Source organism: Lepus europaeus, chromosome 11 (genome assembly GCF_033115175.1).
Source record: "Lepus europaeus isolate LE1 chromosome 11, mLepTim1.pri, whole genome shotgun sequence".
Taxonomy (NCBI): Eukaryota; Metazoa; Chordata; class Mammalia; order Lagomorpha; family Leporidae; genus Lepus; species Lepus europaeus.
Genome location: NC_084837.1, coordinates 37006283 through 37030014, shown reverse-complemented (window position 1 = coordinate 37030014; position 23732 = coordinate 37006283).

Here is a 23732-nt window from a genome sequence, read left to right as displayed (position 1 = left end):
GTGGTGTTGATGGTTGCAGTGAGGATCACAAAGGCTTCTTGAAGAAAATAATTGCTGAGCTGAACTCCAAAAATTAAATGGCAATTAGCCAAACTAAGGATGAGCATGTTTCTTTATTCTTTCCCCCTTAGCACCTCAAACATACATGCAGTATATTTGAGTTCAAAATTGCAACTTAGCGAACATGAGGACAATTCTAGGAGATTCTTCAAGTTCTCATCTTAAAACTCGGTTTGGCTCTCCTGATATGTGGAACGTATCTCATACATGCATTATCACAATTCCTCATGCGTCTGTAACCTATTCCACTAGAGAATGTATTACATGCTGTGATTTTTGGCTTTGTGTCAGTGTTTTATTCAAAGCAATACCTTCTCCATCACCTTTGCTCTAGCAAGAGTATGCCATGCATCATCAGACCGCCTGGTAACATTGACACTTTTATATATGCCTGAGAAATAATTTCTTTGGCTGAAAGGCCAAAAAGTTTGAACAGCAGGATTTTTGGAGAAATAAGCAAAATAAAGACAACCTGTTAAATTCTCTGGTGTTGATTCACGTTATAAAAAATAGCATTCTAGGCACTGAGGTCACTGAGGTGAGAAAAACGATGCATGAGGCTGTCATATAAATTTTATCTGTGTCCCTAACTTTTAATTTGCTCCAGGTAACTAGGGATTTAGAAAACCCAGCTAACAGGAGTGAGGAAGTCAGGAAGTCAGGATATTCCTTAAGGGATTCTCAGAAGAAATGTACACTTTTCTCTTTCGTGCCATAGACTGAGAAACTGTGAGGTCATTCTTGGCACATCCTGGGCCCTGGTTAACACATTGAGCAGTTGTTTTCACTTCACTTCTCACTAACATATCCTCTGTTTCACTAACATTCAACAGCCTTCCTAGACATAAAAATTTCTATATGCTTCTGCAAGTTTTATTTGGAGAAGATGGCGCCTCCTATTGGTAGCACCGACTTGAATTAATACAATGAGTAATCGAGCAAGTAGTGGTGGAGGGCTTTCCAATATTACTGAGTGACTGCTTACTCTGTGCCAAGCATTCACTGTCATATAATAAAGAATTTCACACTAACAATACACCTAGTAGGTGAATAATATCATGTCACAAGTAAGCATGCTTGTTTGCAAAGGTAACAGGATTTCCCAAAATCACGTATTTGAAGAGGAAAACACAGAATTTGAACTCAGGACTATTGTTCTGACTGTTGTTTTGACTATCATCATGCTGAATCAATCTCAATCCTTTCTAGAGGTACAAGGCTAGAACTTTTCTAATTGGCCATTGCTGTATTTAAACTATGGATTTTCTATAAATATAAAGCAGAGATTCAATATGATTAACACAGATACATCACTTACAAAGGAAAGTTTGAAAACAACAATGTAGAAGACTTTGTAGTGAAAAGGATGAAAATTTCATAGCAATGGACATTGAATTAAAATATTAAAGAGGATTATAGTTGGAGGAAATGTCACAGGTAAAGATATTCATAAAGAGTGAAGAGAATCTGATTTTCCAGTGATTCTAGTTTGAAATCCGGGTAGGCCCAGGATGAAAAGTGAGGACTGAGCGGCAGGTTTGAGCCGATTGGTAAATGAGGAAACGGCATGGAGACTGAGATTACACTTAACCTTCTGCAGGCTGCAGCTCTGACAGTGATGGTTTGCATTTACTTCAGAAGGAAAAGAATCAGAGTTTCCTTGTTGTGATTGCATTTCAGTTAAAAGTCCCCAAAAGCAAGAACATCAATAGCAACCAATGTCTTTGGAAAGGAAGCTCTGTGAACTCTGTTAGAGGATCGGCATATGCACAAGCTTATCACCCTCCCCTTGCTTTTCGGAAGGGATCTGGCACACCACATTTCTTCAACCAGAAACTCTTCTAAGCATGAAATGAAAAAAATGGAGATGTAATTGTTCTGTTATTAGCATGGTCTCTGTGGAAAATGGTAAATCCGTTAATTACGTCTTTAACATTTACAAGTCTCAAATAGAATCTTCACTTTAGGTTTTCTTTGAAATATCATATTTTTGTTTTCCAAGTCTAGAACTAGGAAAGAGCAAAGACTGTTTGATGTAGTGTGGCAGTTTGGAGTGTGGCAAGTATGATTGGAGTGGCACAGGTCTAAAGTTGTTCAGCGCTGTCACAGGACTGTGCAATATTGCAGTTTTCACAGGAAGCGATGAAAACACAGCAGAAAGCAGCAAAGCCAATATTCAGCTTGTGTGCCACAGCTCTGCATACCACTTGGCACCCACCTGTGGTGGTGCCACAAGTGAGTGGTTAGACATCTATTCCACCAGAAGGAGCCCTTGCTGTACTTGTTAATCATCTTGAATATTCACTGTGGAAATAGGAGCAGCTGTACTACTTGTGGTCTCAGTGCAGAATGACAATACAGTTCTCCTTGTTCAGAAAGCAGGACAAAATTTCCATCAAAAATTTAAAAATAATCAGGATGGATGCTCAGTCTAGTGGTTAAGATGCTGATTGGGATGTCTGTGTCCCACATTGGAGTACCTGGGTTCAACTTCCAGATCTGTCTCCTGACTCCAGATTCCTGCTAGTGCAGACTCAAACAGTGGTGAGGTCTCAGCGAGGTGGATTCCTTTTGCCTGGGGGGCTTGGATTGAGTTTCCAGCCTCCTTGAAGTTGTGAGCATTTGGGAGTTTATAAGCATATTGGAGTTTGCTCTCATGTTCACTGTCTCTCTCTTGCTTCCCCCAAAAGACATTAATATATAAAGCTTTTCCTTTCTCCTATAGTGTTTATCTAAATTTGTCATGGCGTTTTATGTTTACCATTTGATCTAAGTCTACACTTAGAAAAATCAAAAATTGTATGAATAAATAAAAGTGTGAAGAATTTCAAAATGGTGACAGCAGAGCATTCAGCTGAGTGTGGGCCCATGTGAGTGTAGACTCTGCACATAAGCCATATGCCTGGGAAGCTGGCACTGAATGGATAGTGGTAAAGTCTTGACTTTAGTAGCACAAAGAGGAGCATTAGTGAGAGAAATTTTTTTAGGGTAAGGAAAGAAAGCAATGAGGAAACCAGGGGCTTTGCTTACCTTTCACAGAAGATGTCTGGGGCACCAAGTTCCCATGTCAGTGATCTGGACTGCACAGCAGTCAAGGAATATTTGGATGTCTGCAAAGCACCTGCTATGATCTCTCTGAGAATATGGGAGGAGGAATCCTGGTGGGGAGCACCTGGACTGGAAAGTGTTTCCATTAATTGAATTCCCAAGAGGTTGAATCGATTCTTCCCACAAACCACTAATGTGTGAATTGATGGCAACCAAGAAACAAGTCTAGGCGTGGAGAGCAGAATTTCAGATCTTTTCTCTTTGCTGCTTGTTATCTATTTTTACTCATTAACTTGAGAGGACATTTGATGATACAATGGGACTGTGCAAGAATAGAATACACTTAAGTGACAGAATGAATTTAAAAAGCCTTGTCTCTTAGTCTAACAAGGAAAAAACTTATGTAAACAAGGCACAGAAATAGGATGTTGAACATGTGGACTCATAGTGGCACCTGTAAAAAAGATGTAGAGGCCTTAATCATAATTATAGCTAATACCATGTGAGTCAGTAGTGTGAAGTAGTTGAAATATAATAGCCAATATGCTATTGAACCACATAAATAGAAGTATAAGATCTAGGACAAGGATGGCAATGATGAAATTCAACCCTGACTCTTCAGAATACACCTGTGGCATTGTATGTAGTTCTTTGAAAAGTGTTGTAAACAAACTAGACTGATTACTGGAACCAAGTAGGAAGAGAATAGGGAATCAAGACAATGTTATTCAAATTAGAAAAATGAGATTACTTTGTATTACCAAAATGAAATCTTGGTGAAGAGGGAGAAGGGAAAAATGGAAGGTGTTTCTGAATATCTGAAGAATGGTCATGGGGAAGAAGAATGAGAGTACAGAATTCCACGGAAGCATCAAATTAGAGCCGATGGGTACTATTAGAAGAGAGTAGATTTCAGCTTAGTGTTAGGAGGAGCTCTGAATTGTTAGAGTTTTATATGAAGGAATGAGTGCTTTGGGAAATGATTAATCCCTCATTGCTGCAGATGGAGAGGGTGTTATAAAAAAGACTAAGTTGATGACGGCTGAGTAAGATCCTCCACCAGTCGTCTCCCCACAGTGACACCAATTTAAACAGCTATACATGCATCAATCTACCTTTACAAGAGGTGGGGAAGCCAGGTGAGAGACCATAGTGCTTGATTTTAGCATAAAAGAGAGCTGTGAAGAAGGCAGGAACCAGGAGTTGCCCACATCACCTCTCCAGACAACTTCAAGTAGCAGCTGGTGAAGAGAAGTATTTCTCACATAGGGGATAGGGGAAATTTGTGCAGACCTCTGTGCCAGGCCCAGTACCAGGCCTGCTGTGCTGAAATCCAATGTTGAGTAGAGCCTCATGGCTCTCTTGTAAAAGCCAAGGTGTTTTCGGGGCTGGTGCTGATGAGTAATTATAAGATTATAGAGTCCAATATTTTCATATTCAGTCAACTGGATATAAATTCCAGTGTATAGCTGTAAAAACTGCAATGATACTAGCGGTAAAATGTATTGAATGCCTGATTGTCAAGTGCTGTGTCAGGTGCTTTGTGTTCTTTCATGAAATTCTTGCAACAACCTCAACTGAAATTGCTGTCTTTATTCATAGGTGAGGTAGTGAGCTTCCTGGAGATCCACACTCACACCCCACCCTGCCCCAAGCCTGGATAATGCCCAATATATTAGGCACAAAAGAAATGTTGAAATAATGCACAGATGATTGAGCAAATGACATGGAGCGTCAGAAAGAGCAAGCAATGGACTGAAGTCATAAAACTTTGTGAGTAGTGAGGCTGACTCAGATGCAGATCATTTTGCTGGCTCTCGTCCAAGAGCTGTGGGATCTACCTCTTATGACCCCTGGTTTTCAGGCACTGTATAAGGTACTGTGGCTGGTAATGTGAGTTTCTATACTGACCAATTTTTATCTTCTCCAAATGTATCAGTTATTTTTCATCACAGTTTAGGAAGTTAGTTTCACTATTGATTCCACTGTTTTTCTATCAAAAGTTGATTCCATTATTTTTCTATCAAAATATTTTTATAATAGTCTTTCTCCCCTCAAATTATAAAAAACAATATATAAGAGATGATGAAATTATGTGATTTAGGCATAAATTCTGACTATCATATATCACTCTTAAGTAAGTTACATAAAGGGGATAATACTTCCACCACTAAAATATATAGGTATTTTTATTTTATTTGAAAGACAGAGAGACAGAAAGATCTGCCATCCAAAGGCTCAATCCCCAGATGCCTGGAACAGCCAGGGCTGGGTCAGGTGGAAGTCAGGAGGTGGGAATTCAATGCAGTTCTCCAGTGTAGCACAGGGACCCAAGTATTTGAGCCATCATGTGTTGCATCCAAGGATAGACAATAGCAGGAACCTAGGAGGGAGAGTGGAGCCAGCCTTCAAGCATTCCAATATAGGATGGGAACCCCAAGCAGCATCTTAACTGCTGTGCCAAATGAATGCCCCTGCTACATGGGTTCTTTTCTTGTTTCTTTGGCTCAGAATTCAATGAGACAACATATGCAGTTCTCTTGCCAGAGCGTCAGGTGCGTTATGAGCATTCAACACTTGTTAGACCATTAATGATAAATTATTATCAATATATACCCATTGTAGAAATCTTAGAAAATATACAAGTATTGAAAAGAAGGTACTAAAACACAATCCCATTCTCAAAGTAATTTATTGAATTTTCTTCTATCTTTATTGCTGTTGTGTACATTTTTAAGTAGTTGCGATAGGACCACTTGTAAGTGGGGGCTTCAAAGAGTTTGTAGAAAATGGAATTTAAAAGTGAGATTTTTTTCTTTTGACATGAAAAATGGAATCCATGCATGATGTTTTCATAATATGCACTTTCATGAACATTTTGACAATCCCTTGTATAATTTTGCAAGCTGCTCTTTTTGTTTTTAAATCACCAAAAGACTAATTTGATTAGGAGCTAAAAGCTGAAGCAGCTTAGGAGTGCCTTCCCTGCTAGAGTATTTTGATGCCATGTTTGCAGACCCTAAGTGGGCACATTTTTGTCTTTTAAATTAGTTTTGTGCTCAAGGAGTGAAGAAGTTGAAGGGTTGCTCCCCAGTACATCGGGAAGGCAGTAATCACTCTGCAGTCTAATTGAAGAATAAATGTCCAGTTTTACTCTGTGCTTTTTCCAGGCTTGTGCTAATCAGGATGCTGACTCTTTGGGCTTTCAGATAATTAGTGATGAACGGTTTGCTCTGGTTGTTCAATAACCTTTCATTTTCTTTGTCAATGCCTTCTCCTTAGAAATCAAAAGAGAAATTGCATCAAATAAGATGTATATACATTTATATGACTCAAAAATCATGACTTGTTTATAAATTACTGAAGAATATGGGAGTATTTAACCTGTAAACCAAATGTACTTGTAAAAATGAGAGTGTGATTGCCTTTCGCAACGGACACACTCAGGTACAAGAGGCCAGTGGTGAAAAATGTCAGGCGGCTGTTTTCCTCTGGGCTGCTTGTGTCTCTCAGAGCAAGCTGAAACAGGACTCTGCTAAGGTCAGGGACTGTGAGGGGTCGATGAACTGGTGCTTTGGTCCTCACTTCATTTGGGGAAGGTCTTGTCTTGTTCAAATTACTCTCACTGGTTCTCAGGAGAGAGGGCAATAACGAACCCAGGCAGCCCCTGAATTCTCAGAGCGGATATTATTGACTTAGTCTAGAAAGACAAATAAAGAGCAGTTGTATGTAGGAGCTAGAAAACACTGGCCATGAGTTTTACATGTATATTAACTGTGCTAAGAGCTTATTCCTGATTGGAGTAGTTTTTTAAAATTATCATCATCACTATCATTATTGTTATTGTATTTGTTGTGTGTGGGTGAGCAACTTGACTTGATTTTTCTGTCTAGCTGGTGGATGCAGCATATTGTGGTTTGACTTGTGTTCCCCCAAAATACGTTTAAAGTCCACTCTCCTGGTACCTGTGAACGTGACACTTAGGAATAAAGCTTTTGCAAATGTAATCAACTTAAGATGAGGACCTAAGTGTATTGGGATGTGTTTGTGTCCCTAATCCAATAATAGTATCCATATAAGAAGGTCATGTGAAGATACAGAGGCACATACTAGGAACAGGCTATGTGAAGACCAAGACAGACTGGAGTGATGCAGTTGCAAACGAAGGAACACCAAGAATTAAAGGTAACCTCCAGCAGCTAGGAAGAAGCAAGGGAATTTCCTTCCCTCGGAGGCTAAGGGGAAGCCGGCCCTGCTGACACCTTCCTTGTGGACATCTAGGCTCCTGAATGGTATGAGAGTGAGTTCTTCTTGCTTTAAGGCACCAAATGTGTGGTTATTTGTCATGGCAACCCTGGGAATCATCACAGAGCGTGTATGACTTGGCTTCCACCTGTACTAGGAGCCCTTTCTCAGGAAGTCTACAGCTCTCTTCTGTTCTCAGAGTTTTATACTGATCCTTACTCATCACTCTCACTGAAGAAAATGCAGAAATGACGTATTCTTATAGCAGAGAGGAACCCCGGGTACACAGGTTGTCTCAGGTTGGAATTCCTCTGGTGCAGACACTGAGATAAGGATTTGAAGGCAAGTCGTTTCTTTGGAGAGGATCCAAGGAAGTTCTGATAAGGGAGTAAGGACATTAGATAGAGAAGGAAATGGAGCTGAGAAAGGCCCCAATATTGATAAATTTACCACAGTGGGCAACGGGCACTCAATCACACTGGGAAATTCTAAATGAAACTGAGCATGAAGCTTTGCCTCTCCAGAAGAAGCGGGTAAGAGTCCTTTCAGTGTAGTTGCCTCTGTTTTTCCTCCAAAAATTCTGTCCTTGTTTATGTATCACTTGCATTTTTAGAGCTTATTTTTTTTTTACCTTTGTCAAAATTTATCTCCCAATCTTCATAGTTGATTTCCAAGATCATAATGGGAAAGACTTTTCATGAATAAAAGCAGATTGAATTTTCTGAATTTTCTTGCTTCTTTCCATGATAATGTAGACTTCTAGCTTCTCACTGTGCATTATCAAGCCTTCCGCCTGAGTTGTCTTCATACACATCCCTGTTAGAGACCCCAGTGTTGCTCTTGTCCTCGCCATATCCTGTGCCTGGTACCTGGAGAAAGTTGGGAGGATGGATTTTTTTTTTTTTTTTTTTTTTTTTTTTTTCTAGTGTAGGTATTTTATTTTTTTTTTTTTATTTATTTATTTTTTTTTTTATTAAACTTTTATTTAATGAATATAGATTTCCAAAGTATAGCTTATGGGTTACAATGGCTTCCCCCCTCCCATAACTTCCCTCCCGCCCGCCACCCTCCCCTTTCCCCTTCCATTCATGTAAAGATTCATTTTCAATTCTCTTTGTATACAGAAGATCAGTTTAGTATATATTAGGTAAAGATTTCAACTTTTTGCCCATATAGCAACATCAAGTGAAAAAACTACCATTGGATTACTAATTATAGCATTAAATAGCAATGTACAGCACATTAAAGACAGAGATCCTACAGAATTTTTTTTTTCAAATTAATTAATTTTCTATGCCATTTCCATTTTAACACCAGGTTATTTTTTTTTTCATTTCCAATTCTCTTTATATACAGAAGATCACTTCAGTATTTAATTAGCAAAGACCTCATCAGTCTGCGCCCACACAGAAACGCAAAGAGGAAACCTGTTAAGTGAAACGGACACTATAAGCAACAATGAACTGATCAGCTCCTGTCCTGACTTTAGATGTACAATGTAATACTTTATCCATTTTAGTATTTGTTGTTATTGTTGTTGTTCTAGTACTATTGGTTGAACTCAGTAATTAACACACAATTATTCTTAGGTGTTTAAATTTTAACTGAAAAGTGATCCCTGTTAAATCTAAGAGTGGAAAAAGAGAGGGAGGAGATGAACAATTTGGAACATGCTCAATCGGTCTGGCCGCAAATGGTGGAGTTAGAAACGTGCCAGGGGATTCCAACACAATTCCATCAAGATGGCATGTACCAATGCCATCGCACTGGTCCAGGTGACCAATTTCAGCTCACAATTGATAGCTCTGACAGGTCTAAGACTCAAAGAGATCACACAAACAAGACAAGTATCTGCTGATACTGACTGATAGAATCAAAAAGGGAGAGAAAGATCCAACATGGGAAGTGGGATACACAGCAGACTCATAGGATGGCAGATGTCCTAAACAACACTCTGGCCTCAGAATCAGCCCTCAGGGCATTCGGATCTGGCTGAAGAGCCCATGGGAGTATAGCAGGCATGGAAAGCCAAGATATCATGGGAAAAAAAAAAAAAAAGACCTAAATGAATGATCTCTGTGAGTGAGATCCCAGTGGAAAGAACGGGGCCATCAAAGAAGGAGGTACCCTTCTCCGAAGGGAGGAGAGAACCTCCACTTTGACTATGACCCTATCGGAATAAGATCAAAGTCAGCGAACTCTAAAGGCTTCCATAGCCCTGGCAACTCATGACTAGAGCCTAGGGAGATTACTGACGCCATGAACAGGAGTGTCAAATTGTTAAGTCAGCAACAGGAGTCACTGTGTACTTACACCCCATGTGGGATCTGTCCCTAATGTGTCGTCTAAAGCCAAGTGATGCTACGACTGGTACTGAAACGGTATTTTTATACTTTGCGTTTCTGTGTGGGCGCAGACTGATGAGGTCTTTGCTAATTAAATACTGAAGTGATCTTCTGTATATAAAGAGAATTGGAAATGAAAAAAAAAATAACCTGGTGTTAAAATGGGAGGATGGATTTTTAAAGGTCATTTTCCACATCCTGTGAATCTCTTTAAAGCAGTACAGTGTATCTTCTTAGAGAATTTGCACTAGCAAACAAGTTTTTAGGCATGAAAACCTGTTTAGCTGATTTTTGAAACAAAATTTTCATTCTTATTCTTCATTGCTGGGTCAGAAAGTCTGCCTTAGAAATTTACTTTTAAACTTTGGATTTGATCTGGCAAAGGGCATGTGTGATAGAGTTAGCAAAAAATTGTTTAATTGTCTATCTAACAAAAGATGTGATGGACAGGTACAGAAATTAAATTGTTTTCTATTCTCGTAGGCTTTTCCTAAAAGAACATGGTATAGCAGACCAAGAGACCCTTCTGAGCACTGCAGACTTTGTAAACAAAAGAATATTCAAAGCATGCAGGAAAGAAAGGTTTATATCACCTCGAACAACAGCAAGTGGCAATGGAACACCTGTCAAGTGAACCTGGTTTTCATTCCAGCAGCAGCAGCAGCAGCGTTGAAACTTTCAAGGTGTGATGAATTATTATCCACCATCTGTTTTACAAAATGTTAATTCTTCTTGAACTGAAATTACAGTCCAGCAAATGAGCTCTTAGCAAAGCAACAAGTCATCATTCACAGGAGAGATCTTGAGCTGGAAATTATTAGCACAAATGATTTGCCAGAAACAGACTGAAATCTTATTAAAGAGCAGAGAAAATGGTGAATTGGATAATGAGAAGCAAAACAAGCAGTCAGCTATAGGAAAAGTGGAAAATAGTATCTCCAGGGGTTAAATTACAAGATGTTTCTTATCTTGTTCTATCCTTTATTTATTTCTTAATAAACTTTTATTTCAGAACAATTTTAAATTTACAAAATAAAAATTGTAAAGAAGTACAAAGAATTCCCGTTTACCCCATCCCCAGCTTCCCCTATTATTTTGTATTTTACTTTTAATTCATTTTTAACAGACTCAGTATGGTGTGCAGATACAATTCTAAGAATATATGTTTTCCTTTCCTCCATCCCTCCCATCTTTGTAAAATTTTCCACATGACATTGCCCAGGGTTGTTGCGAATGGTGCCCCAGAGTTGTGGAACATGGTTGCCTTGTTTTTATTCTTGGCCTGACCTGATTGTAGTAGATTACTTGGTAGATTTCCCTTGAAATAGGAGTCCTCCAATTTCTGGCATCAAAATTCTTAGATTTTCTTCATTTTATTCTGAAGTTGATGCTGTGAAGTTGTATTTTGAGTTTTACTAGCTCTTGCATGCATTTCAATTTCAATGGCAATGTTTGGAGGCCCAGGAATATTTTTTTAATGTAATGTATATTTGCTGACCACATTATAATATGTAACCTAATTATAGAACATTTGAAAGAATTTTTTAAAAGGTCAAGTAAGAAAGCAAGTCATATATAATTCTGTCATCTCAAAGCAGCCATTATCAACATTTTGTTACATTAACTTCCAAATATATATCTAAAAATTTTTAGACATCACAATTCCAATGGTATAGTGTGATTAATACGATAATGCCGATCTTAGCCCAATCTGAGGGTCTAAGCCTTCCCTCAATACCACACACCATGTTATTTTGGGCATGTAGACTCTTAAAGAATTGCACCCCGAGTTCACGCTGCAAAAGAACTCCGATGACAGGCCTTCAACCACTTTGTGTTTATCTTCCTTGAGGACACCACACCTGTGCCAAGGGACTGACTTCAGGTTCTCTCAGAACTACAAAACTTTGAGCTGCCAAAATGAATCGTATGCCCCACAATTCTCATTGTGGCAGAGACACTGTGTTCCATGCCCCACCCCAGGTCCCAGGCAGAGGTGATTGGCCCCCATTTATGATAGAGTGCTCTTCTTCAGCATCACTTCACTTGGTAGGATTCAAACTAGTGCAGGAGGACTGGGAAACAAACACACTACTCTTTTCTTCCCCCTTTTGTCTGCCTCTCTAAGCACAGTAGGCGTTATTCTCTCTGCATATAACCTTTGTAAACAGAGACTTCTACTGGCTCCCCCAGTAATATCAGACACACCATCATAACCCAGCTCAAGCTGAGATCCATGGTGTGCTTGTTTTAGGAAGGCTTTTTTCCTTTATAATGGGATGTCACTCAAATGATTTGAAGTTAAAAAATTAGACTAACAGGGTTTCCTCTTCTCCAATTCTCTGTTCAGTTCTCTTTAAGCAATAGGTGTGTGGCCGTGGTTAGCCTATGATTCCCACCCTAAAATCTCAACATTTTTGATAAGAAGAGAGGCATTTTCTTTTCTATTGCCTCTCACAAGTGTCAGTGAAGATTCTGACTATCCTGGTTTGGGTCATGTGCTTGCTTTTAGCAATTGCTCTAGCTAGCAGATGCATTGCTCTGGCAGTAGCTCTGTTGGACACAGCATTACAGCTGTGTTGTCTTCATCCCCTGAAGCCTGGAGAGGGGTAGAGGTCAACATCAGGCTCATTGGTAAGTATTAAAGGATTGAAGAAAATGCTTAGAATTAAAGAATGTTTGATTTCTAAAATGATACTGGGAAGACAATTCTTAAATGCCTACTGTAACATACACATTTTATTGTGGTAATAGAATGAAAGTTCCCATTTTTGACTGCTTTGTTGACTCAGTGTGGTGCCATATATTTTAAAATTAGTTTCCGTTTAAGATCCTATCAAGACCCATGTGATTAAGTATATTCCTGCAATATGATTTTAGTGGCTCTATAGCATTCTATTGCTTACAGTCATCTCATTTTTGTTGCATCATTTTCCACAACTGTGCAAACCGCTGTATGTTTACTTACTCTGAGATCTATCCTTTAATATTATAACTTTCTCTTTTGATCAGTGCCGCTCAATCACAAAAAATTAGTAATTTGACTTTTAAATTGCTTTCCCTCTTTCTTTCCTTCCTTCTTTATTTCCCCCCTTTTCTTTTTCCCTTCCCTTTTCCCTTCCCCTCCCCTCCCCTCCCCCCATTCCCCTCCCCTCTCCTTGCCTTCCCTTCCCTCCCCTCCCCTTCCCTTCCCTTCCCCTCCCCTTCATTCCCTCTTCCTTCCTTCATTTCCCTGCTTTCTTTCCATCTTTCTTCCTTCCTTCGTTTCTTTTCCTTTCTCTCTCTTCCCCTCTTTCCCTCCCTCTCTTCCTTCCTTCTTTCCTTCCTTCCTTTTTCTTTCCTGCCTTCCTTCCCTCTTTCCTTTCAAGACAGATTGACAGAGAGGAAGACACACACACACACACAGATATCTTCCATTTACTGTTATAGTTCCCGAACGCCTGCACAGCCATAGCTGGCCAGGCCAAATCTAGGATTCAGGAATTTCATCTGGGTCTCCCACATGGGTGTCAGGAACCCAAGTTCTTGGGCCATCATCTGCTTCCTTTCAGGTGTATCCACAGGAAGCTGGATCAGAGGCATGGATGGGAGCCCATCCTAGGCACTCCAGTGAGTCCCAAGTGGCTGCTTAACCTGCCATGCCAAAACTTCTACCCTGAGTGATTTGTTTTGAAAGTCTCTCTGCAGTTCCTTATAAAATTGTACCAAATTATTTAAACTTCACTTAAAGGCTCTGTATTAACTTATATAGCTTATAGACTAGATCATTCTGTCTCCATTCCTAAAACCTAAAATGAGGATGATAATAATACTTCATGGGCTGTTATCAGTATGATCGAGTACACAATATTGCCTGGCACATACTAAGTGCTCAATAAATATAGATAAAATAGGCATTCTTATTGCTACTGCTACACTAACTTTCTCTGAAAGGAGGGGCAGCACTCTGAAAACAGAATCTGTAGGATATAAAATGTAAATTACTGCCTTTTGTAAAAGCAATTTATGTAACATTTTATCTGCTTCACTATGTTCTGCGAAAGACTGATCCTTGTTTTCATGGTGTTCCGCCCTTTTGTATCTGGGCTACTCTGTATTTGTGTTCCTTTATAGGGGTCCATTGGCTCAATCACATTTGATAGTTGGGATTTCTAGTTCTGGGCAGGACATTATAAAATTGTTTCTGGGAGTCCTTGTTGGGAATGGATTGCCTGTTGTGTGGCATCCTGAGGTTTCCTGTGTAAGAATATTAAACCTGAGAGCTGGAGCTGATGAGCTCTAGTGTCCAAGTACTTTATGTTCAATATCATCTGGCTTTCTAAAGCCCTGCATAATAAAAATGCATTTCTACCAGATTAGGAAGCTATTCCTGCCTGTGCATTTGGCAAGAGGCAGAACAAGCCTGCAAGTCAATGATCCAGACTTATCCTAACCTCGTAAGATACTAACTAAACAAAGCAGTGGTCTCTAGGAGTGATGTGTCCAATAGGCACACAGTTGTGGAAGAGATGGAGGGTCAATTTTGTGTTCCATCATTGAAGCAGTTGCAGTTGTAGGAGGAAAACAGCAGGCCCTCTTCTCCCAAAGGTGAGTCCCTCAAGGAGGGGGCCCTATCTGGCTTGACTCCACCTGTCCAGTGCCTAACCATAGTGACACGCCTACTGGTGGTAGGATCTGTGGCAAAAGACTTACCTGATCTCATTGAATTCCCATTAGAATTGGAGGAGAGTGATGGTGGTAGTCCACTGTAGCTCTGTGTAGATAAATAGGAACAGAACGAGAAGCCAGATTCAGATATGTCTGTCTAGTAAGCCTATGTTTGGGAGACATGTTGTGGTGAGTCAAGGAGTGGGCTCTGGAGCCAGACTTTTGGAGTTCAAATCGTGGTGCTGTCACTCAGTAGGTGTGTCACCTTAATCCTCAGTGTCTTCATGTCCAAGCTATGAATTAGAGTGATAAGGTCTACTTTCTAGGATTGCTTGGTATAAGTACTAAATGTTCAATAAATATCAGCTACACTAACCATTATTATTATTGTTGTTCCTATTCTACCTTTAACTAAGAGAACGCTTTGCATATTATTATGAGGGTAGTGGGCTATATAAATGGGAAGGGTTAGTTCTCTGAAGACACAAGCTGTAGGACAGCAAAGATGAATGTGTTAGATTGCCCTTAGTGTCTTTTAATATCTTTCTTTTCATTATGTTTTGATTTCACTCTGGCTCAGTTAGATCCACACCCTACAAAAGGACAGAATATACTGAAAATTCTACCTGGGTAATAGTTTCAACACTAAATAGTATGCCAGTCCATAGGAAGCCAGAAAACTCAAGTGAAATTTCATCTTTTTTTGTTTGTTTTTTAAAAAAATATATGTGTTTATTTGAAAGAGTTACAGAGGGAGAGAGAGAGTTAAAGAGAGAGGGAAAGAGGGGGAGAGAGAGAGAGGAAGAGAGTCTTCCATCCATCTGATTCACTCCCTAGATGGCCTCAGTGGTCAGGGCTACGCCAGGTGGAAACCAGGAACAAGAGGATCAAGGACCTTTAGCTGGGCCTCCCATGTGGGTGACAGAGGCCAGACATTTAGGCCATCTTCTGCTGCTTTTCCGGGGCCTGCAGCAGGAAGCTATATTTGAAGTGGTGAAGCCAGCATGTGAACTGGTGTCTATACAGGATGCTGATGTAACAAGTGGAGGCTTTACCTGCTACACCATGCAGACCCCCAGAAAAAATCATAACAAAGGAAAAAGCACAGCAATGGTACATGTTTCCTAACTTTTTGGAGTCTTACTGTTCCTAAGGTAAATATATAATGATAAATATTTTATCCCACTAAGATTTTCAATTTATAAAATACTTATAAATTATGTATTTTTTATACAGAGAAGCTCATGAAATCTAATGTTTATTTTTATTAAAAGAATGATTAGAGGAAGTATTAAAATATGAATGCTTTCTTTTTAAGAAAGGAGACATTTATACTTATTATACTTCTTGCTTGACAAAATTAGTTTTTTTAAAAACTTAACTCACTACTCAATAGTAAATCAAGAGACACATGGTGTTGATGATTTCTTTTAGTGTTTGCACCTGTTCTGTGGGTGTGATTAGGTAGTAAGTAGATATAGGGGCAAGGGGAGATGTTATGTTGTTCTTATTTTATTTGAAAAAATTTTACAACTGTGCAGATATTTTGTATTTTTTGAAGACATGCAGAAAAATAATGTTGGAGAAAAACATAACCAGCTGTTGCCTTTAAAATGAATTTTAATCATTCTAGTAGATCCTGAGAAACATTATGTTGTGGATGACCATGTCTCTCGTTCAGCAAACTTAAAAAATCTCTATTCGTCTTAACTGAATGTTTACCTCCTTCCACTTTGCAGCTGTATATATCGTACTATGCTATATATTTACTATAACCAGAAAATATTTAAAGTGTACAATTTGATAAAGGGTAACATATTTATTACCCACAAAATCATCGCCATCATCAAGACAGTGGATGTATTTACATGACCACACCCAAATTTACCCATGACCCTTTGCCAACTTTCCACCTAATACTCCTTGTCTCCCTACCATGCCCCAGGCAAATGTCATTGCACCTTACTTTTCATTTTTTAATGATTTATGTAATTATAATAACAAGTGTATACTCTTCTTATTTCATTCAGCAATAAGAATTTTGAGGTTCATCTATATCTGTATTGTTCGTTTCATTAATAACTCATACCCTTCTAAAGTTGAATGGTTTTTCTACTGCCCAGACATTACTACAACTTACTCACATTTTCATGGACATTTGAGTTGCTTCCTTCCAGTTTTCAGCTGTTATAGATAAAGCTTTATGAAAATTTGTGTATAAGGCCCTGTGTGGGCACATGATTTTTAATATCTTGGATAAATACCTAGAAGTGGAATGGCTAGGTCAAATGTTTTTCTTTTCTTTTTTTAAGATTTATTCAAAAGTCAGAGTTACACAGAGAGAGGAGAGGCAGAGAGAGAGAGAGAGAGGTTTTCCATCTGCTGGTTCACTCCCCAATTGGCCGCAACGGCCAGAGCTGCGCTGATCCGAAGCCAGGAGCCAGGAGCTTCTATCAGGTCTCCTCTGTGGGTGCAGGAGCCCAAGGATTTGGGCCATCTTCAACTGCTATCCCAGGCCATAGCAGAGAGCAGGATCGGAAGTGGAGCAGCCAGGTCTTGAACCGGCGCCCATATAGGATGCCGGCTCTTTGGGCCAGGGCATTAACCCGCTGCACCACAGCCCTGGCCCCAAGGTCAAATGTTTTTCAAAGTGATTGTACCATTTTACATTCTCATCAGGATGATATGAAGTTCCAATTGTTCCATTTCCTTAACAATACTTGTTATGGTTTATCTTTCTAATTTTAGCTGTTCAAATGGGTGTTTAGAGGTATCCTTTCATGGCTGCTTTTAAATGGATTTTTATTTTAGAGCAGTTTTACTTACAGCAGAATTCTCAAGAGTTGTGCAGGGTTTCTCTTATACTCCAGACCTAGGTTCTCCTATTATAAATTACTTACAGCAGTTTTGTATACTTCTTCTCCTCCTCTTTCCTCTTTGAGACACCCCACTGTTCTAGCACCTTTTACTGAAAAGACTATCCTTTCTCTGTTTAACCAAAGTTCATTTGATTATATTCTTGTGAGTCTATTCTGGGTTCTTTTTAAAATATAAGGTAAAAAAATGCATGCATTTCATATGTACAGAGTGCTTTTTAAATCTTTTTTCCCCTTCTTGTATGACTTGTAATTACTAGTTGGAAGCTGTACATGCATTGGGTGATAGGAGCTGAGATAAATAATAAATATTGTGAGGATTGATAACGTGGCCAGGAGTTGGGTTCCATTTGCTGTGCCAGTCCCTTCCAGTTCCTCTAGTTCCCTTATTTTTGTCTTCTTGACTGGGGGCTTCTCAAAGTATTACTTCTCAGAACAAATATGTGAATTGCAGTTCTTTTAGACCTACTGATGTGGTAATTAGGAATGGGGAAGGGAAGGAATTCTATAATCTTCCACTTTGTTAGTCTTTTAGTGGGCACCTTCTGTGACCTGAGATGTTCCAAACTGTTTCTTCTGTTCAGCTTTTTCTACACTTCTTAGGTGAGACAGGAGCAGTGGGAGCTGGAGTCCCAGGACCGTGAAACAAGCTCTGTTAGTCTTCTCCTCTGGAGAGCAGGATTTGTTATACAGGAGGAGGCTCTGGGCATTTAGCTAGCAAGGATTCCTACTCTTCTAGCAGATTCACAGTGGATCTTTTGAATTCTGTGGAATTACCATTTTTGGGACAGCGCTGTGGTGTAGTAGACCAAGCCTCTGCCTGCCATATGAGCACCAGTTCATGTCTTGGATGCTCCTCTTTGGATCCAGCTCTCTGCTCATGGCCTGGGAAAGCAGTGGAGTATAGCCCAAGGGCTTGAGCCCAAGCACCTGCATGGGGCACCTGGCAGAAGCTCCTGGCTCTGGATTGGCTTAGCTCTGGCCATTTTGGCCAACTGGGGAGTGAACCAGCAGATGGAAGACTTCTCTCTCTCTGTCTCTCTCTCTCTCTCTGTAACTCTACCTCTCAAATAAATAAAATCTTTACAAAAAAAGAAATTACCAGTTTTTTTAGAAACTACAAATTTATGATTCCAATGATTTCTGCTACAGATAAGCAGATTTTGACCAAGTCTTTCAATTTGGGTTAATGAGTGCCCTGCAAATTCAATTCTGTTGTAGGTCCCAGAGAAGTCATTGCTTTTAAGTTTGCTTAGCTTTTTGTTATAGTAAGTATGGGGTGAGAATTTTAAGGTCTTTACATATTATAGCTCAAGCCAGAAGCCCACTTTTAAAAGAATTTTAGTTTATGAGAGAGAGAGAGAGAGAGAGAGAGAGAATCAGAGAGAGACTTCCATTCTTTGGTTCACTCTTCTAAATGGCTACAACAGCCAGGTCTGGGCAGGGTCCTGGGTACTTGGACTCTCTTCTTACTGCCTCCCCAGGTGCATTAGCAGGAAGGTGGATCTGAAGTAGAGCAGCCTTGACTTGAACCTGGCTTCTGATATGGGACACCAGTGTCAAAAGCAACAACTTAATCAGCTGTGCCATAGTGCTGGCCCCATTGGGCCAGTTTTTGAACAATATTTTTCCCTATAGATAAAAGTGATGTTCTTTATACTAAATAAAAATTTATTTAATCTACTTCTGAATTCTCAAATTTGTTCCATTTATCAATCAGTTTTTAGTCCTGTGTCCATAGCAATTTTTTCAGACAGGTTTCACTGCTCAGAAACTACTCAAAGTGTATTTTTATGGTACTATATTAATTTTGTACAATATTTTCAGGATATCTGTATTATATTTATTTGCCTCTCTTGGAACTGATATATCTTTGTATTCATTTTATGTTGTATTGCTTGTAGAATTTTTAAAGTTTTCTATACATAGACAAAAAACATTCTGTTTAACTATTTTATCTTTTGATTGTTTTACCAGTAATTATTTGCAAATAGGAAAACAATCACTTTTAGAAGATTAATTTTGTAATCACATATATGACAGGATCATTTCACTGTGTCTAATAAGTTTTCAGTTGTTTTTCTTGGGTTTATGGTTATAAACCATATAATTTTCAAATGATAATTTGGCTTTGTCCTTTCCCTTTCCCTTTTTGCCTCATTTATTTCTTCGCTTAATAACAATGTTGAATTTTTTAAGAACCATATTAACTAAATAGAACACATTTTATCATAAAGGGCTCTTTTTTTAAAGCCATAATTATCTCGTTGTCTTGTAACAATATAAAGACTTTGGAGCAAGGACCTTTATTCCTAATACCTAACATTATTAGGTTTTTGAATGACTCAGGCAGGGTAAGGTAGACTAGGGTGAGCTGAAGGTCAGCAGAGAGGTACTTTACATGGGTGAAGTGACATTGGTAGTGAGTATCCTTGCATATCACAGGGATAGGGATTCTCACAGGAAGCAGTCTCTTCAGTGAGTCCCATGAACAGGACTTAGGATTCTTGACCAGTACCGAGTCCTCAGAGACCTATATCCTTCAGGCCTGTCTCAGGTCAGTTGCAATAAGGGAACATTACTGTTCAAGGCTCATTTCTCAGGCCTCCTTCTCTGGAAATAGAACTTTAATATTTTAAGACAGTGTACACATAGGAGAAGCAACAGAAGAAAAGTTGAAGTGCCTTGTGGATTCCACACAGCCATCCTGCAGCACAAGTCTCAGGACATCCTCCCAGAAGCAGCAGGAGCCTTCCAGGAAGATGGACGTAGCAGCCTGGTTTCCTGTGCCCCACAAGGACTCTTTGAAGATGGTAGAGAGGCAGTCACATGTCAAAGACAGCTCTGGGAGCTCTACCAGTGAGGCTTGCTGGGAACAGGGGCAGGGTAGCAGAGCATCGGCATGGGATAGCTTGAAAAAGACAGCTGCTGGTTGGAATGGGACCAAAGTGAGAATAGTCCCTGCAATAAATAAACCAAAGATGCTACAGTCTCGACTCTGAGCGGGGGCCAAAGTAGTCATAATTTAATGGGCTCTCAAAACCTTGGGCAGACCCGAGACCCACAGGCCTTGGCTTGTGGCCTGAGGGACAAGTGTCTTTGGCTTGGTATTAGCTCCTGTAACCCAGATCTGGTGCTTCAGGAATAGCGTTCTCCTTTTCAACTCGATTCCGGTAAGTCTTTTATCATGCATCTGTATTTCAGAGGAGATTGCTTCTAACTTTTCCATTAGAAAAATGAATATTATGATGGATTTCCTTTTCCCATTGAAGTTAATTGGCCATGGGCAATAGTAATAAGCACTATATCCAATAGAAAGGCAGAAGAATGTTCTCAAATTGATGAGGGCAAAGCAGACATGGTGGCTCACTTGAGGCAATGAGGCTTCTGATTAGCAGTGCTGTTTGAAGCCATCTCAGTCCCCAGCAACTTCTTACCAAATGGGGTGTGCGCATTTGTTCTTTCATTCATTCACATGCTCTTTCGTTCATGAAAACCTTTCTTGAGTGTTTGAAATATGGCTAGTGTAGAACATGCATGAGACTGTAATCCACAGATGGACAAACCATTCTCCAGGCTGGTGTGGATAATATATCTAATTTTCCTTTACACAGAACCCAAGAGTAATGATCATGAACTTCTATGAAAGTAGTAAGCAAGCAATGGGCCCCCTTCTCTGGAAAGCTTAGATGAGCCTAATTGTATACAATGATTCACAGCCTCCTGACACATGCCTGTGGGGTCTCCCAGGTTGAGTTATCCTGCCAGAAATGCAATAGGCTTCAGAATTGAAGGCAGAAGGCTATGAGCTCCATGCATCAGAATAGTGAATGCCATCTCTCTGATCAAGCTTTCCTATGACATCTTATTCTGACTGATAACCTGCCTTTCTCTTTTAATTTGAACTCTGAAGGATGGAAACCAAGAATTTTTTAGTATTGCCAGTAGGCTACGTGTGCTTCTATAGCATCGTTCTGTCCACAGTTAGCTGGGATACCTTATGGTCAGACTGATCCAAGTCTTGCCTCAAACCACAGGGCCAGTTAATAGCAGGATCAGAACATCGAATCCCTGATTCTCAGTTTTGTACATTTACCATTGGCTTAGATCTCATTTCAGATCCTAACAACTCAGCATAGGTGATGGACACTTTCAGAAGGAGTCTCAGAATTTGTTTACCAGATTGTTAGAGACAAATAGAGTTAATGATGCATTTTTCTGATTAAAGTGAATGTATTAGATATGTGCACCCCCATCACACATACACAAATTTAAAGGAAGAAAATGAAATTCAAAAGATGTTCATTAAATTGTATTGAAGATATAAAGCAAAACCTTTTTCATGATTGCCCAGATGAATACTTTTTTTTTGAAAAGACAATTTCTTCTTAGAGCTTTCCTTTCCAAGATGTAGGGCACTGGTGTTGCCTAAATAGAATTTAAAAATGCAGAAGTTAGGAATTGAAGTGCTCACACACTCACAACCTCTAGGGCCAAATGGCACCATAATGAGTTCTCACATTTTTTTTTTTAACTTCAAAAGACTCTAGAGACTGATTTTATTGAATATTTTATATGGAGCCATCTGTCTTTTGCTAGAGCTAATGTGTGCTCAAAACTTTAAGTAAAAATTCTTTGTGTCAACACCTTAAACTTCACCCAGTGTAATGGCCAGTAGTAAAGTCAGTGGTTCATAGTGGAAAGGCGTGTCTTGGTGCAGTGCCAAACTCTGGTGCACCACTGAACCAGGTGGGCGGTTCTTGTTAGAGGCATTTTCCTACCTCAGCCAAGAATGATCAAGGCCATCAATCATCTTCATTGACATATTCTTTTTAGGGATATTTCTTTGACTTTGCTGACATGTCATTTGAAAGTCTTTCTATTAAAAATGAGACTCTGTAACTGGAAAGGCTTTCTTCAATCCATATTTTGCTATATTTTAGAATAAGAGTGAGGGGCATGATAGAAAGGAACAGTACTTGGGGTAAACCACATTAACTATGCATAAGAAGTGGTTTAAGCTTCAGTAAAGTCTGAAAATTTTGTGGAAAGTAGAATTGAAAAATATAGGTGTAAAAACTTTTTAAACCGGCCTGCACCACGGCTCACTAGGCTAATCCTCCACCTGTGGCGCCAGCACCCCAGGTTCTAGTCCCGGTCGGGGCACTGGATTCTGTCCCGGTTGCTCCTCTTCCAGTCCAGCTCTCTGCTGTGGCCAGGGAGTGCTGCAGGGGATGGCCCAGATCCTCGGGCCCTGCACCCGTGTGGGAGAGCAGGAGGAAGCACCTGACTCCTGGCTTCGGATCAGTGCAGCGCGCGGGCCGCAATACGCTGGCCGTAGCGTCCACTTGGGGGGTGAACCAATGGAAGGAAGACCTTTTTCTCTGTCTCTCTCTCTCTCTCACTGTCTAACTCTGCCTGTCAAAAAAAAAAAAAAACAAAAAAACAAAAAAACAAAAAAAACCTTTTGAAACCTATTCAGAGTGTTTTCGTAGTAGGTATTTTCTATGAACTTTTGAGGAACCCTGCTAACTATCAATCTAGGTATACAATGCTCATCTAGGGATATTTGAACACATAATCCACAGAGCTTGATATAGGGAAAGTATTCCATACAATCAATTGTTATCTACTACTACTAGTATACCTACCATTTGAAAAAATTATTTTCATTTTATTTAAATACAGAGATGGATGGGGCGAAAGGGAGGGATGAGAGAGGGAGGGGGAGAGAGAGAGAGAGAAAGAGAGAGAGAAACTGCCATCTGCCGGTTCACTTTCCAAATGCCTACAGTGAACAGGGTTGAGCCATGCCAAAACCAGGAATCCAGAACACAATCTTGGGTCTTCCATATGAGTGCCATGGACTCAACCACTTGAGCCACCACCTGCTGTCTCCCAAGGTGCACAGTAGGTGGAAGTTGGACCTGGAAACAGAGTTGGCACTTGAACTCAGGCCCACTAGGATATATATGTCCCAATCACTATGCCAAAAATCCACTCTCCTTTTTATTTTCAATGTCAAATAAACAGAAGAGAAAGCAGAGTGCCTGTCTGTGGCCCTCTCCTTTCTCTAGGACTGAGGTGTGGGTCTTCAGTCTTTGGTTTCTTCTTATAAGCCCGAGTCACAGAGAGCTATACCCAAAGGGCAAGAGTCAGGAGAGACAGGCTAGGATTACAACTGAGGTTTTTGGGGTGAATGATCATGACCTGGTCACTTCAGCTCCCCCATCTTCCAGGTAACATGTGCACTGTGTGATTTTCTGTCTGAGGCCCTGTGTCATAGGCTGTCCAGGAGCTCTACCAAGGTTTTTTCTCGATCATCTCTATGGGGTGACTGAGCCAGAAGTTTCACAGCAAGGAAGGGACCCCAGGTAGTAGGAATAAGACCTTGACCCCACTTGATAAGTCCAACCTCTAAGTGATGGAGAAATGAATGTAGTCATTCGCTGAGAATCTTGCACAGGTCGCAGCTGATTCCGTTTGATTACAAGGGAGAGAAAGTCTCTTT